This window comes from Cibotium barometz, chromosome 14 (genome assembly GCF_041138505.1).
Source record: "Cibotium barometz isolate CiBa-2024 chromosome 14, ASM4113850v1, whole genome shotgun sequence".
In the NCBI taxonomy this organism is placed as follows: domain Eukaryota; kingdom Viridiplantae; phylum Streptophyta; class Polypodiopsida; order Cyatheales; family Cibotiaceae; genus Cibotium; species Cibotium barometz.
Genome location: NC_141059.1, coordinates 23,940,563 through 23,956,788, shown reverse-complemented (window position 1 = coordinate 23,956,788; position 16,226 = coordinate 23,940,563).

Sequence of the window (16,226 nt, the reverse complement as noted above, 5' to 3'; positions counted from 1 at the left end):
GAAAGATGAATATAGATTTTTTTTTAAACTCCAAAAGAGTTATTTTCATCAATTTTCAAAAGAGTTATTTTCGTCAATTTCCATTTTATGCATAAAAAGATGCATAAAGAATTTTTATTTTTATTTCAAAAGAGTTATTTTCATCAGTTTTGATTTTATACATAGAAAGATGCATAAAGAAATTTATTTTTATTCCAAAAGAGTTATTTTCATCAATTTTCATTTTATGTATAGAAAGATGCATAAAGAAATTTTATTTTTATTCCAAAAGAGTTATTTTCATCAATTTCCATTTTTTGCATAGAAAGATGCATAAAGAATTTTTTTTTCCAAAAGAGTTATTTTCATCAATTTCCATTTTATGCATAGAAAGATGCATAAAGATTTTTTTTTAATTTCAAAAGAGTTATTTTTATCACTTTTCATTTAATGCATAAAAAAGCATAAAGAAATTTTTTTTTATTCCAAAAGAGTTATTTTCATCACTTTTCATTTTATGCATAGAAAGATACATAAAGAATTTTATTTTATTTTAAAAGAGTTATTTTCATCAATTTTCTATTTATGCATAGAAGGATGCATAAAGAAATTTATTTTTATTCCAAAAGAGTTATTTTCATCAATTTTCATTTTACGCATAGAAAGATGCATAAAGAATATATTTTTATTCCAAAAGAGTTATTTTTATCAATTTCCATTTTATGCATAGAAAGATGCATAAAGAAATTTATTTTTATTCCAAAAGAGTTATTTTCATCAATTTCCATTTTATACATAGAAAGATGCATAAAGAAATTTTTTTTAATTCCAAAAGAGTTATTTTCATCAATTTTGATTTTATGCATAAAGAAAATTATTTTTAATTCAAAAGAGTTATTCTCATTAAAATTAATTTTTAATTCAAAAGAGTTATTCTCATTAAATATGAATTTATGCATACAAAGATGCATAAAAGATTTATTTTTATTTCGAAATGTTATTCTCCTTAAAATTGAAATTATGCATAATTAGATGTGTAAAGAATCTTTATGCATAATTAGATGTGTACAGAATCTTTATATATAAAAAATAAGGATTCTCTTGCATTCTAAGTATGGATGTGGATGTATGTGAAAGGATAGATGTGGATGTGTATGTGATAAGTATGGATGTGGATGTATGTGAAAGGATAGATGTGGATGTGTATGTGATAAGTATGGATGAGGATGTATGTGATAAGTATGGATGTGGATGTATGTGAAAGAATAGAGGATGTGTATGTGATAAGTATGGATGAGGATGTATGTGAAGAATAGAAGTGGATGTATGTGAAGAATAGAAGTGGATGTATGTTAAAGAATGGATGTGGATGAGTGTATGTGAAAGGATAGATGTGGATGTGTATGTGATAAGTATGGATGTGGATGTATGTGAAAGGATAGATGTGGATGTGTATGTGTATGTGATAAGTATGGATGTGGATGTATGTGAAAGGATAGATGTGGATGTGTATGTGATAAGTATGGATGAGGATGTATGTAAAAAATAGAAGTGGATGTATGTTAAAGAATGGATTTGGATGTATGAAAGGATAGATGTGGATGTGTAGGTGATAAGTATGGATGTGGATGTATGTGGGAGAATATATGTGGATGTAAATGTGATGGATATGAATGAGAATTGAAGCAATGATATATGAAGTAAATTGGATAGATATGAATGATATAGGATGTGATGGATATGAATGAGAATTGAAGCAATGATATGTGAAGTAAATTGGATAGATATGAATGATATAGGATGTAATGGATATGAATGAGAATTGAAGCAATGATATGTGAAGTAAATTGGATAGATATGAAGGATATAGGATGTGATGGATATGAATGAGAATTGAAGCAATGAGATGTGAAGTAAATTGGATAGATATGAATGATATAGGATGTGAATGAATGCGATTGCATATGAATCGGGATGTATATGAATGATATAGGATGTGAATTAATGCAATTGCATATGAATTGGGATGTAAATGAATGATATAGGATGTGAATGAATGATAAGGAATATGAATGGATGTGATGTGAATGAATGATAAGGAATATGAATGGATGTGATGTGATGTGAATCGGGATGTGAATGAATGATATACGATGTGAATGAATGCGATTGCATATGAATTAGAATGTGAATGAATGATATAGGATGCGAATGAATGCGATTGCATATGAATCGGGATGTGAATGAATGATATAGGATGTGAATGAATGATAAGGGATGTGATGTGAATCGAGATGTGAATGGATGGGATGTGAATGGATGTGATGTGAATGAATGTGATGTGATGTGAATGAATGATATAGGATGTGAATGAATGATAAGGGATGTGAATGGATGTGATGTGATGTGATGTGAATGGGATATGAATGAATGATATAGGATGTGAATGAATGATAAGGGATGTGAATGGATGTGAATCGGGATGTGAATGAATGATAAGGAATGTGAATGGATGTGATGTGATGTGAATTAGAATGTGAATGAATGATAAGGGACATGAATGAATGTGCTAGCATGTGAATCAGGATGTGAATGAATGAGATGTGATGTGAAATGAATGTGATAAGATGTGATGTAAACTGGATAGATGTTAATGTATGTGAAGTGATGAGATATATGGGATCTGATGAGAAAAATGAAGAAATAAGTGATGAGATAGAAAAAGATGTGATTAGATGAGAATGGAAATGCTTATGAAATATTGTGGATTGATGTGCATGGATGTTTGAATGATGTGGATTGACGTGTGGATTGATGTGGATGGATGTATGGAAGATATGGATGGATGTGAGGGTAATGTGGATTGATATGGATTGGTGTGTGTATGATGAGTGAATGATATGGATGGATGTATGGATGAGGTGGATTGGTGTGTGGATAATGTGGATTGATGTGCATGGATGTTTGAATGATGTGGATTGACATGTGGATTGATGTGGATGGATGTATGGATGATGTGGATTGATGTGTGGATGATGCGATTGCATGTGTGGATGGATGTATGGATGATGTGGATTGATGTGTGGATGATGCGATTGCATGTGATTTGATGTAGGAATGATGTGATGTAATAGGGATCGATGATGAAAATAAAATTGTGGTAAGATGAAAAAAAAAGATGGGGTCTAATGTGAAAGGATGGGGTCTAATGTGAAAGGATGCGGAGTAATGAGAAAAGATAGAAATATTGTTGGAACTATATTTGTTTGTGAAATCTGTTTTTAAATGACTATTTTATGTCAAGAATGTTGGGGAAGCATTTTGACCATCTTGTGAATTAGGTCATGGAGACCTATCTGTTTAAGTTGCAACTGCTGAGACGGAGAGTCATCGGAGGATGTCTCACGTAGCAAGGTCGGCCTTAACCAGCCTCGGTTGATTAAATGGTGAGCTTCCGGTACAGTGGATGAGGGACCAAGGAAGCGGCCTAGGTGACCTACGAAGGATCCTAGAGGGTGCTGACCATATGGTGCTCGGGCTCTGGGTCGCCAAAGATACCCACCACGAGTACTTCGGGGAAGATATTGAAATAAGGAGTAAGAGTTGTTTTCTAAATTTGGGCATGGATCTAGTTGATTGACCTTGCTGGTCCTCAACGGATGAGTCCATGGCTCTTTTATATGGATCTGTTGGTTGATCTTGCTGATTTGTTGGTTGATCTTGCTGATCTTCAACGAAGATTATAAGCTAGGAACTATTGAAAAGGCCCCTAAGTAAACAGGTGACGAGCGTTCTGGTTGTGCCAATGATGCCATAGGTACACCGATGAAGGAAAGAGCTGGAAATTAGGATTCAACTGGATAATTAGAGAAGTATGATGAGTAACACTATGGTTTCATTAAATGATTTTTTTAAAGAATTGTTGAATCTATGAAAAAGGCAAGTTCATATTGTGGGTGTGTAAGTGGTGTGACTAGTTTTACGTTGAATATACGACTAGGGAGCCTGGGAACTCTTTTCCCTGGTACCCGGGACAAAATCTAACCAAAATTCCTAATTGGATCCCATCACTACAGTGGCTGGGCGGTTGGCTAACCCATGGGACTAGATGGGGTTAGGTTGGACTGATAGATCCCTAAAATGAGACTAAATTTCTGTTAGTATGATCCAAGATAAAAATTGTTCTATGGAAAAGAATCAATGGCTGTGCCTCTCAATGAGAAAAAAAAGTGTTGGTCTATATGATCCAAGTGCAATCTTTCCCTTGTTCTGACTATGGGACTTACGGGCTCGGTCAGATCAGTTCAATTAGTTAAGGCTTTTGACTACGTTAGAGAAAAGTTATCCTGGAGGAATAGTCCGTGCTTTCCGGGCAAGGGAAGTTTTTTTTAGTTTGGTTTGGAAGAACCGATGGATTAGTCTCTTGTTTGGATATCCATGGGCGAGGCCCCGAGTGTGGGACCCTACCCCGCGCAAGAAGTGCTACCTCCGCTGCTAGCACCCTAGAATTCATTGCGCAGTGGGGTCAGGGATCTTACAGGGCTATTGAGATTCAAGCTCGATGTCAGTTTGTGCTAGTTGCACTATGTGCTGGCATGTTAGGTAGTAACATGTGCGAGACATACATGACCACGTCCAACTCATCATAGTGTGTGGACATTAGCTAGGGTTAGCTGTGTGTGGACACAACACAAGTAGTGTGTTGTAGATTATGGATTATGGCTTTATGCATTGTGTGAGAAGGGATATGGCTTCCCTCTATGTTTAGGGTTTGCAATATACATTAGGGTTTGCTCCTCTGTGTGTGTCTCCTCTCCCTCTACTTGTTTTTCATCATGGAGCAGCTGCTACATTAACTTAGCCAAAAGATTAGTAAGCTATAAGCTTAACAAATATAATGGCTATTGAAGATCCTTGGGAGTTGCTTATGATTTTTATCACTTCTAGGTAAGCCATATGTGTGAATCCCTTGTGTTTGTGCTTTTTCTTTTTGTTTGTTTGTTTTTTTATTTTTCACTACCACCTTGCGAGACGAGCAACAAAGTTCTTGTGGCTACTCTCCTTTTCAAGAGAATAGCTTCTTATGTCTACTGCTGCTAAACTTACACTTCACATCCAAAGGGGTTAAAAGAGAATTGTAAGTTTGTCTTTCATGCTCTCATAAGTCTCTATTTTGCAAATGTGGGAATTGAATCTTGATTTTTTGGCTCGAATGTTGTCGAGGCAGTAGGTAAGAGCGCTAGTTGGTTACCATTGGGGTTGCTTGAACACACAAGCTCTTGTGTAGGTACTGAATGCATGAGAGTGGTTGAGTGACTTGGTTGGTGTTGCTTGGGCCTCCATTCTTGTCAAAATTTAGGTGAATTTGTTGGGGTTAAGTTTATAAAATGAATGTCTTCACTTTGTTTGATTTTTGTAACGATATGATGGGATTACAATCATAGTATCCTTGTTGTTGAAGCACGAGCATAGGCACCCATCTTTGATAAACATTAGAAATTGGCTGATGCTTTTGGTGTTGAGGCTTCCTTCTTTGTGCAAGCTTAAGGGACTTTTTGATATGCTTGGGAATCCAAGCTTTGCTATTATCTTGGTAGTACCCTTGTGCTTATAGTAATCTTTTTGGTACCCACACTTGTTGACTTGGTGGAGTTCTTTGAGAAACTCGCATAGGCTTTTGTGGACGGTGTTGTGTGTGAAGTTCTTTTATTTTTCCTTGCCCTCTGAGTACTCCGTACTCCATCCAGGAAGAGGCTTTGATGATCGAGGCACCCAAATTTGATTGGCACCATCCTAGTAGCCTTTAGCTACAAGTAGCTGCTTCTCCACCCACATTTTGATACCATTAAGATACCTTGTTTTTTTTTAATCTTGGTGGATTTTTCTTTTTGGTTGATGTGGAAGGTTTGGGGCCCTTCTTCACATTAGTTGGTGTTGAGGTTGTAGGTTTGAGACTCATGGGTGTTATTGACGATGAGGTTCGAGTCTCTTGTGGAGTGGTTGGTTTGTCGATGATCAGGCTTTCGAGAATGTGGTTGTCTCCTTTGGTGAGGTTTGTCGAGAATGTGGTTGTCTCCTTTGGTGAGGTTTGTCGATGAAGAGGCATAGGCTCCGGGCTTTTCCTTTGAGTTCCTTGTTAGAGATAAATGGTTGCGCAGGGGGGACTTCTTTAGAAATAGTTGTTGATTGCAAGTTTTTGGCATCAATCTTCGTTGGTGAGGATGGGGTTGAAGGAGTAGATGCTTTATCGGAGTCGGTCGTTATTGATGCAAATGGTAGGTCATTGTGTAGAGGGGTTCTTGTGGAAGAGGCTTGTAACTTTTTGTGTTCAGCATCATAGAAATCCATTAAGGTTGGGTCCTCTTCCTTTCAGTATGGTATTGTTAACTTTGTGTCATTGACCATCATAATGACCATATCGCCTCTGCAGCAAAGCATAGTGGCACTTGGCTACGCAATAGTCCATTTATGCCCCAAGATCAAATCTGCTTCCAACACATACTCAAACCACAAAAAAACTTGCAACTAAGGGGGTTAGTTTCAATATACATTGTATGTTCAAAGTACCCCAAACATGACATGTTTAAGTCTTGTGTAAAGGGAATTATTTCAGGATAAGCCGTGAGTGTTGGTTGATCTAATAAATCCCATAACTCGAGGGTCATGAGATTGTGTTCTTGTGTTGGATAAAGCTGTGCTTGAGCTGTGGTGATTTTATTGGAAAGTTCCAATCCAATCAGAATCCAAGGGATCTTTTCACTAAGATATGTTGGAAGTTTAAGCTCCTCCAAGGTCTGCTGGTCCTCTTGTAAGATCAGTTGCACAATGCATACAGGAATGTTCAAGGTGACTGTTTGCTCAAAGAAGCTCTAGGACATTTCACCAGAGATATCACCAGAAGGAAAATCCTCCAAGAAGGACTATGGTGGCCCACAGTACTAGGTGTTGAGATATCGAGCTCGTCTAGTGAGGCGGTGGTCACTGATGACCCGCCTGGGGGATAGGCCCCACACTTACACCACTGGCATGGTTGGTGAGATCTTGGGTGATATGCGGCCAGTGGGATGACAGGCTGTGTGACAGCCATTCTAGAGACCGGCATAGTTATAGCGCCGCTCATTTGGTCGGGTTCACACTATAGAGAACCCGTGTATGTATTGGCTGAGTACCTTTCATATTATGTGTACTCTTATTCTTGTATATGGTGTGTTGAGTGTTGAGTAGAGAAGAAGAAGATTTTCAGCCTCTCACCTTGTGGGTTCTCTATTAGGGTTTTGTGAGTGTGTGTGTGTGCTTGCAAGAGCTCAAGCTCTCTTCCCCCCTGCATCTTTTCATGGTATAAGAGCTTGGTTTGTGCTAAGGGCTGAGCTGCAAGCAAGAGAACAACAGGAAGCGGTACGAGGGTAAGAGCTTCAACCAATCTTCCCTATTGTGTTGGTGACTACACCCTTGTCGGGAGCTCGGGAGGCATCGGCAAACGGTCTCTGATTGAGGAGCTTTCTTCGCGTGAGTAAAGCTATAGGGCAACTATGCAGTCCTATCGAACTATGATTTTTGGGCCGAAAACACGTTTCGGGCACGTCTGGACCTCTGTTTTTCAGAAAGCAGGCGATTTCAAGCAGGCAATTTCAAGCACTGCGGGTAAGTCATCGATTCTCTGCAGAACTCTGTTTTAAGAACTGCAGGAAGACAGATTGACTGTGCACACACTGTGGGTGCTGCAAAGAGGTCTACAGTTGCCATTGGGTGTATGTATGCACATTGAAGTCACTGGTTGTGACATTTGAGAGTACTACAGTACTGCTGCCTGCTGTGCAGAAATACTGCAGGTTGTGCAGAAAAACCAGAGTGCAGTTTCTGGTAAAATTGTGTGTTTGGCAAGATGTCTAATGATGGCATAACACATATTGTGGCTGAGAAGCTTGATAAGAATAACTTCCATGCTTGGAGGTTCAGGTTAACGAATTTCCTGATGGGAAAAGGCTATTGGGACTACATAGAAGGTGAGCATGAAGAGGCACCAGAGATACCGGATGCCGACTGCAGATGTGAAAGAGTTTAAAGATTGGAACCAAGGAGCCAGGAAGGTTATGTATTGGCTATCCATTAGTATACAAGACACTATGATTGGGCACATTCAGGATGCCAAGTCCCCCAAGGAGGCATGGGACACCTTGGTAAAGCTCTATGAAACAAATACCAAGGTACATAAGATACAGTTGAAGAATGAACTTCATACTGTGGAGAAAAAGAGCATGTTTGTGAATGACTATGCGCTGAAGATAAAGGGTATTGTGGAATCCCTTGCATCTATTGGTGTGTCAGTAGATGATGATGATAAGGTGGAAGTCTGTCTACGTGGCCTCGGGCCACAATACAAGGCGTTCAAGACGTCCATTCAGACTCAGGAAAACATTCCCAACCTTACAGATTTGGTGTCTATGCTGATTATCGAAGAGAAGAGCTTGGGTGAAGACCAACAGTCTTCACAAAGCAAAAATAATTCAGAGCAACATGCCTTCTACACGAGTTCAGGAAGAGGACAAGGTAGAGGAGGCCGTGGACGCGGTCAAGGAGGTGGCTGAACAGGTAATTAGAATTATGGCCAGCAGAAGCAGCAGCAGCAACAACAACAGTCCCAGAATCAACAACAACAACAACACGCAGGTGGAAGAGGCAAATTCAGAGGCAGGGGGAGTCAAAGAGGCCGTGGAAATTGGCAAAGGCAATATAATGATGCACGTGAATGTTATTATTGTGGTAAGCCTAGACATGTGAAGGCAGAATGTTATAAGAAGCAGGCTGACATGCAAAATGGGAAAGTGCAGCAAAACAACTATGCATTCTCAAGCAAAAATAATGAGGATAATGAAAGGTTGTTTGTTATGCAGCATGTCGTGAATGCCATGTCTGAAAATGTTGATGCAGCACAAAAAGATAATGTATGGTATGTGGATTCAGGCGCTTCGAACCACATGACGAGTCATGGGGAGTGGTTCAAGGAGATGAAAAACCCGGAAAGACCAGGTTTTGTGGAAACAGGGGATGACACTGCTCATCCAATTGCCCATGTTGGAGATGTGCCATTGTCTATGCAGGATGGCAAAGTGAAGTACCTTGCAGATGTACTTCATGTACCGAACATAACAAAGAATCTGGTTTCAGTTGGCCAGATGATTGAGCAGGGTTTGCAGGTTAGGTTTAACCTTGATGGATGTTATGTTGAAGATTTCAAAGACAAGTGCAGGTTGGTTGCAAAAGGCAACAGAGTGGGCAGAATGTTTACGTTGAATGTAGACATGCCTGAAATGAGTGCTGCGATGTTTGCAAATGGTTCAGGAATAGTTGCAGACACAGACATTTGGCATAAAAGGATTGGACATGTAAATGTGCAGAGATTGAAGTCTATGTAGACAAAAGGAATTGTGACAGGGCTGCCAAAATTTAAAGTGGAAGGTATGCAGAAAATATGTGAAGCATGCCAATTTGGGAAGCAAACAAAGCATGTGTTTCTAGCAGAAATGCACTAGATGTTGTGCATTCAGATGTATGGGGTCCTACGAAGACCATATCTATGGGAGGCTGCAGGTACTATGTGACTGTCATTGATGATCACACCAGGAAAGTGTGGGTATATTTCATGAAGGAGAAGAGTGAGGTGTTCACTCACTTTCAGAATTTCAGAGTTTTGGTTGAAAAGCAAACAGGGAAATATGTAAAGTGCCTAAGGTCAGATGGAGGGGGAGAGTACTTCTCCAATGAGTTCTCTGAATTTTTGAAGAAGAATGGTATTCGGAGACAGTTCACATGTAGATACACTCCGCAGCAAAATGGAGTTGCTGAATGGAAAAACAAGCACATTGCTGAGATTGCGTGAGCATTGATGGAAGAGAAGAATATGCCGCATTGCTATTGGGCTGAGGCTGTTTCTACAGCAGTATACATCATGAACAGGACTCCAACTGCAGCCATACGTGATGTAACTCCAGAGGAGAGGTTTACTGGCCAGGGATTTCATTAACGTCTTCACAATTTTGTGATCACGTTAACAAAACCTATTGTTAACATATTAAAACTTGTGATCACATTGTATATTCACATGACCTGAGCAATGACCTGCCAGAACCCACTAGTCCCGTAACACCTCCGGGCTTTTGGTTTTCCCGGCGAGCCCGACGAGAAAAAGAAGAACACCGGCGGGGTACTATTCTGTATATAAACACTGCCTGACACCCATCGTAGACCTTTTGGGGAGATAGTCCTTGTTTTGGGGGCGTGATATCTCTCCTCAAAGTACTTGTAAAGCTCTTGAGTTGCTAGAAGTGTCCTCTTGGGAAGAACGTCCTTATCTTAGGGGCTGTCGTCTTTCCTTGTAGGCACTTCTAAGGCTATTGAGCCACTTGTCCTTAGTTCTTTGAACTGGGGGCAGGGTGTGGTTCGTAGCTAATACTTGCGGAGATTTAGGGACAAATTTGGAGTCATTCAGCTTTGCATTTGAGCCACGTATGTAATCTACCTCATTCTGCTTTATGAATGGTTTGATGGAGCCAAGAGTCTTGCTTAGGGGCTTGTATTGGTTCTTGATACTTGATATAGTTTAGAGTAGACAAGGGTCTATTGTCCTATACTAGAGTATTGGGCAAGCATAGATCTTTGATTTTCTTTGTGAATGTTAGAGAAGGTCTATTGTCCTATACTAGAGTATTGGGCAGGCATAGATCTTTGATTGTGTAAAGTATCCTTAATTGGGTACAAAAGGCATCCTTCATTGGGGGTGCAATGTGCATGATAGTTTTGAAGTAAGACTTTGCAAGATAGTTTGAAGTAGTTTTGTGTTATGTGATGATCTTTTGTATTTGTCAAGATAGTTTTGAAGTACTTTGTCTGCTAATGTATGTTTTGTAATACGTGAGTGATTTGTTGTTTTTTCATTTGTGTATTCATTGTTATATGCTTGGTTGAATAGGTTATTTGTTGAGATGGAGGACAATGTTGGATCCAGTGATATCTCCAATAGAGTCCAAATTTCAAATAGCAGGAAAAAAAAGGCACCTGGGATAGAGTGGCAATATGCAATTAACGTTGGTGATCGATTCATAGATTGGGAGTGTAAGCTATGCCATGCAGTAAAATCAGGTGGGGCGCCTCGACTAAGAGAACACTTTTTAGGCAGACCGAAGAAAAAGTCATGTACCCACCCCTCTACACCTATAGTGGCAAACGCATAAGAGAAGAAATTCAAAAGAAAGATTCAAGAAAACATGACACTCCTACCGTTAATGTATCAAGGCAGCAAGAACACTGTTGTTCTAATCATCAAATTCCCGCTACATCGTAATCTACCCAGTGCATCTTCCTGCAAAGCGAAATTTTGACGTAGGAAATATACCCATGCAAACGAGAGAGAGAGAGGGGGGGAGGAAGAGTATGAAGAAGATATGCCCAGATGGATGTACAATTGTGATGATGTAGTAGACGAGAACTTTGATGTTGGACGCACGTTGTGCACCACCCTTGAGATAGAAGACAATTTAGACATTGACTTAGATGAGCTTAATTTAGCAGACGATAGAGTAAACGGTGAAAGAATTTTGGAGCAAGATACTGACATAGAGGAAGAAGTCATTTCATTAATTTCATAAAAAGTACTTGTACAAATGATCGTATTTGGAGAAATTATCAATACAAAAGTAGGATTTGTCTTTCTTAGCTTTCATCTTGAAATAAATTACGAATTGCACTAGGAGTTGCATCTAAAGGTCCTGGTGGTTTATATTCGCTAGCCATGCCGAACACTGTATAAATACCTTGATTTATTGGGACACTACACAATGCACATGTGGAAGTATTTTGCATTTGCCTCACTAAACATATTAAGTGGTAGTAGTGTCCACAGGGTAGTATATACTGGCCGCTCCACCCATCGAATACTTTGTAACATACAGGACATTGGGGGGTGGAGGAACTAGTAGCCTCAGCTGAAACTCCCACAAGATCAGGATGTATCAAAAAATGAGAGATGTGGTTTCCTTGGCGCACAGGAGCAATATGTGAAGAGATGCTCTGCACATCTTGGCTGATCTTTGTGAGCTGCTCTTGAATCCCTCTATTGGCCGAGGGAGGAGTTGACGCTTGAGTTAATCGCTCAGCTTCTTTCTCCTTCTCTGCTAGCTGTGCCCCTAAGCTTTCTTTGACCTTGTTTAACTCCAATCTAGCGCCCTCCACCATGAGAGCAAGTTCTTCCCTTGTGAATGTCACTCTCTTCATGTATGTCGTGGGTGTTGACAGTGGCCTCTCTGGAGGTGAAGTCCACTGGAGTTTCTAGGATAAATTGAGCATATAGCATCTTAGCAAAATAGAGTGGAGCGTCGGCGTTATGGAGAGGAAGACCGTACACCTCCAAGAAAATGCGCTCGGCATTAGTTTTGATATCATTGTGAGTGCAACGTGAAATATTCCATCTTCCCTTCTTAATCTCGCCATCTGGACATGGCCATATTTCCTTTATCATCTCTGTGGTTACGCGTTTGTTTATGTCTTTCCATTGGGCATAAGTTGGATTTGTCCATTTCGACAACCTGCATGTTGTTCTTGTAGCTTCGCGGGCTGTCAGGCCATGTGCAAGGGCCTTCATTCGCTCATATGCCTTCTTGGCTAACTCTTGATGCTTGCGCCTCTGCCATATCTGCATGAACATAAATGACTTTAGGATTTTAATGAACTGTAAAGATCAACGTAAGATAAATTGACCATTACTCTCAAAAACTTAAAGTTAAACACCACGAGAGGAGATATGTATTGCAAAGACTCAATGAGAAATATCCACTTGACTCCAAAATACTTCAAACAATGTGCGCACATCAAATTTTGAAGAGAAAACATAAACTTAAACACCACAAGAGGAGAGAGATATTGCAAAGACTCAATGAGATAATATTTCAAACAATGGACACATCAAATTTTGAAGAGAGAAACAAAATACCATTCCTGAAACTTAATCTCCTGATACTGTATCATTACAAAATTGGGTGAATGACACCGATAGCTCTACAAGAGGACGTTGTGCCCTCGTTGGGTCAGTATTTAGTGATCTAAAAAATTCAACTACTTACAAAATTGATTTTTGCTCATCGCGATTAGGCAGAAACATCCAATTTTTGACTCTATGAATAATAGTATCCGTGGTAACTTTATCATAGGAACTATTATCCATCCACAACTCTTGTACTTTCTGCCAAAATTCATATAAAGTTTGTAATAAATATCCCAAGGCAAAAACATCAGATGTAGGAGTGTATGCATCTGCCAAAAACGGATCATAAAGCTTCGGGGCTATCCACGGCCGTTTATTTCACTCTCTGTCTGCGTAGGAGACTGCCTGTGCCACCTTCTCAGGGTTCTTGTCTGCTTCAAACACAAAATTGAGAGACCCGTTTTTTGGGCGCTCTCAGCAGTAACCTCCAATCGATAATACCTATGCGTGGCTTCAACTCTTTTGTAAAATCCAACACTACATTGAATGGATGTAGGTCGGTATGTACAATTCCTGCTAGATGTGCTGCCGCTAGGCCTTCCACCAGGGCATGCATAATATGTGGCATGGTTATTACTATTTATTTTATTTTAGAAAGTTCTAGATGACTTAAAGGAATATTATCAGGCGAGGGTTGTCTCCATCCTTGAGATCCAAACGGAAAATTGCTCTGGTGAACTCACTGAATCTGAAGGGAACCTTCAGAAGAGTATCACCAAGAGAGCCGCCATTATAGTACGGGAAAATAGTGATCCAAGGAGTTTCTTTTGTAAAGGCAATACACCTGACAATCGATGGGTGTAGAACTTGCATGCCCTACTCTGCCTGGAAGCTCTCGAACTTGGCGCTGCCTTCTCCTTTGTAGTGCTTTCCGTAAAAAGTAATGTGCTCCGATAAAAATGATATACCTTTAACTGTATACTCTTTTATTGTGCCAAAAACACCAGAGCCAATTGTTCGCCCTTCGAACAGAGCCTCGTGCGGGATGCCAATGAGATGTGTGCACATAGAATTGTAGATGGTATGATTAATGACACCTGTACCACTTGCATCTGCCTGGCTGGACGTTGCAGCGACGTCCTGGGCAATGCGCACTCTTTTGGGGAGAGACTCTGCATCCAACGCCTTCATGCGCTTGCTCTTGGCTCTTTGCTTGCTCCATACAACGTCCCATAAGTGTAGACGTTGCATATTAGCTTCAGGCGGGGCAGCATCTCTAAGATCACTGCATGCTACACGCATGCTCCCCAAAATGGTTCGTGTTATATGTTGATGGTTGAAATCTGCTATCTTCTGTCTATCAAGCAACTCAACGTTGCCTCCGCTGCGAAGCCGACGCTGTGCATTTTCCCATATCTGGTCTATTAGATCTCGCATGAGTATCTCAGACTCATTGATTTTTTTGACGACATCATCAGCACATTGTGACACTGTGCATTTTCCCATATCTGGTCTATTAGATCTCGCATGAGTATCTCAGACTCATTGATTTTTTTGACGACATCATCAGCACATTGTGACACTGTGATGACTACTTCAACGCTGAGTTGCTCGTAGAAGCAACTCAGCGTTGCCTCCGCTTCGAAGCCGACGTTGTGCATTTTCCCATATCTGGTCTATTAGATCTCGCATGAGTATCTCAGACTCATTGATTTTTTTGACGACATCATCAGCACATTGTGACACTGTGATGACTACTTCAATGCGAATTGCTCGTAGAATGATTTTACGCTCTTCGGGGGGAAAAGCATGTTGGTCGTCTTTGTAAATCTAGCAAATATCACTAAACACAAAAAAACAGAATATCAAACATTACTGAAATCAACATCAAGCAAACGTGAGAGAACAGCAACAAGTGTATCATTACTTATCAATGTTCAAACAAAAACGGAATATCAAATAATTTTAATGAACTCAATATCATCCAATACATCATCAAACGTGAGAGAACAGCAACAAGTGTATCATTACTTATCAATGATCAAAGAAAAACAGAATATCAAACAATATTACTGAACTCAACATCATGCAATACATTATCAAACGTGAGACAACCGCAACAAGTGCATTATTACTTATGAAGTGTATACAATATCGAATGAGAGAGAGAGAGAGGGGGGGAGGAAGAGAGAGAGGTGTGACAGATAGAGAGAGAGGGAACATTAAATGACATTTTTAATAGTTTTGTGAGTTTCTAAAGAGAGGAAAATAATGTTTTGTAATCCTAAAGCACTCCTCATCTACACACCTATCGTGATAGAGAGAGAGATGTGAAATGTATCATGAGAGAGAGAGAGAGTTGTGAAGTGTATCATGAGAGAGAGAGAGAGAGAGAATTGTGAAGTGTATCATGAGAGAGAGAGAGAGAGAGAGAGAGGAGAGGAAGAGAGAAATGTGACAGATAGAGAGAGGAAACATTAGATGACATTTTTAATGTTTTTGTGAGTTCCTAAAGAGGAAAATAATGTACTGTTTTAATTTTTAAGTAAATAGAGGGAGAAAAAAGAAATTATTAGGAATGATGCATATTTTAAGAGAAAAAAAAAATCCTTATCTACACATCTATCGTGTTGTGAAGTGTATCATGAGAGAGAGAGAGAGAAAGAGTTGTGAAGTGTATCATGAGAGAAAGAGAGGGGGGTAGGAAGAGAGAGAGATATTCATATTTTTCGAGTTACGAATCACGATATTATAAAATAAAACGTTTAGACAATATGATGTAAACTTTGATCCATGAAATACTCATGCCACGTTAGCAACCAAGTATCGCATGGATCAAACACAATAAAAACAATACAAGTCAAATCAAACAAATTTACGACATTTTTTCGACCGCGTTAACGATCATATGTCGTAATATGCAAGCAAATTTACGACATTTTTTTGACCGCGTTAACGATCAAATGCCGCAATATGCAAAAAACAATTTATGCACTAGCGCACGACACCAACTTGCCGCATTAACGACAAAATGCCGTCCGATTCTATGGAAATACGAATAGGATACGAACATACACTGGCCGCGTTACCGACCATATGTCCGCATTTGACAAAGGGAAGGGAAGGGAAGGTGACATCGCCATAACGATACTATGCTTGCCGCGTTACCGACTAGTACTGCTACGGCGTGCCATACTTACCATAGGACACAGACTAGCCGTGTTACCGACTAAGTGCCCTAGGGTAAGCACCATTCCGAAGAATGGCCTTACAC